The sequence below is a fragment of the Heterodontus francisci genome, chromosome 16, assembly GCF_036365525.1.
Source record: "Heterodontus francisci isolate sHetFra1 chromosome 16, sHetFra1.hap1, whole genome shotgun sequence".
Lineage (NCBI taxonomy): Eukaryota > Metazoa > Chordata > Chondrichthyes > Heterodontiformes > Heterodontidae > Heterodontus > Heterodontus francisci.
In genome coordinates, this window is record NC_090386.1 from 57,744,001 (window position 1) to 57,745,865 (window position 1,865).

General features: G+C 55.0%; 1 pseudogene; it reads left to right on the forward strand.

Moving 5' to 3' along the window:
* Positions 1-1,282: 1,282 nt before the first annotated feature.
* On the forward strand, positions 1,283-1,417 carry LOC137378545 (U2 spliceosomal RNA; annotated as a pseudogene).
* The last annotated feature ends 448 nt before the right edge of the window (positions 1,418-1,865 follow it).

The following is a 1,865-nucleotide window of genomic DNA, read 5'->3' on the forward strand; positions in this document are numbered from 1 at the left end:
TGCCCACCTGAGAGGGAAGCCATGTCTCATCTGAAAGACGGCACCTCCAACAGTGCAGCACTCCCTCAGTACTGCACTGGAGTGTCAGCCTAGATATTGAGTTCAAGGGCTGATATTTATTTCTAGGCCACAGGTCCCAACATCAGGACTGTAAGCACGTGCGGCATTGGTTGGATCAATCAGCGGCTGGCTAATTAAGGATCAGGAGTCGCATGGGATTTACGATGAGTGGAGGGAGGCGGCGGCAAAGACAGCATCAGGTGACACTGCGGAAGCTCCAGGTGCCATACTTAAAGAGCTGACTGCCCCTGCCTGACTGCCTAGAACCTCAAGACAGCCCCTGCCTGCCTGCTGATAGCCTCAAGCGAGCCTCTGCAATCAGGAGTGCCAGGCATTGGCTTAGAAGCCTGCGAGCAAAATAGTAGAAGGAAGATCCCAGATGGCCCCACGGTTCAACAATGCCCCCTTCTAGACTCTGTTCCAGGCTGCTAGGAAAAGGTGGGAGGTCCTCTTTCCCAGGGATGGGAGGAGGAGACCAGTCTGCCTGACTAAGCAAGCCTGGACAGCGATAGCGGAGAAGGTCAGCAGCCATGGGGTCACCCCAAAGACCTGGAGCCTGTGCCAGATAAGGGTCAATGACCTGAGCAAGTCTGCCAAGGTGCATGTTCCATTCAATTCCAACCCCTTTGGGCCCAGCTTGTGTCAAAGCGAGAGAATGCATTTGTCAGAGAGGGAGTCATGGCAACAGTGGCTGGGATTTTACCCTAGATGGACAGGAGCCGGCCACCGACTGAAAAGTCAGTGGCAAACCCCGTTTCCGCCTTGCCTGGGGATCTGACCCATATTTTGCAGGTCGCCAGGCTTCAATTGGAGTGAGACAAGACTTCCACCTGCTTGAGGTAGGAAGTCCCGCCTAATCGAGCTGCCGGCCAATCAGCGGGTCAGCAGCTCTTAGTCCCAGCAGCGCCACTGGGAGCGGTGGCCAATGCTGGACCTACAGCCCAGCGTGAAGAGAAGATGTTGGGGAGCCTGAAGCAAAGGTAAGCTTTGGTTGCCTCGCCGGGGGTAATCGGTGGGGCCCCAGCGAGGCAAGGGTGGTCGATTGGGGGGAAGGGGGCATGTTGGGTGTTGGGGGTCGTTAGGGTGCCCGATCATAAGGGCCCCCCCCCGGGACGTTCGCCAGCCGCCTACTATTGTCAGGAAGCTATTCTCGGTCCTCGGCTGTTAGACCAGCCACGGGAAAAATCCCCGTGGAGGTGGGCGAAGGTCTTTAAGTGGCCGTTAAGCTTCATGGCCTTTTGGCTAAGATCAAGTGTAGTATCTGTTCTTATCAGTACTTACTTGGCAGGGGAGAAACCATGATCAGTGGCTTTTGATCCTGGTTATGCTTTGAGTAAAATGGCTATAACCAGTCTTCGAGCTTCAGGCCAGGGAGTGCATAACACCGTTCGGGTGGTGGTGAAGGACAAGGAAGGAGATGCACCGGTCGATCGTACCTTCTTCATCAAGAGAACCCTCATCGATTGCTGTGGATTTCAAGCTATGAACAGCTTCTGCCTGCAGGATTTCCCCAGCAGTGGATATTTCGACGTGATGTTCAAGAATGTGGTGGGATGCATGAAGTTCCTGAAGGCGTTCAAGGAGAAAGGGAACCGGACGCCGCTGTTGATCCTCACAATGGAGCCGCTCTTCACGCTTCCGTCACAACGTGACCGGGTGGTGACGATTCACTTCTACAACCCCCATGTTCCTGTGGTGGATGTACTCACCTTTCTAGCCAGGTATGTCGAGGTGGCCGGCAGCAGCACTGATGTCAAGGACCCCTTTGGGATTTGGACCAGCAAGCGGCAGGTCAAGGTGACCTT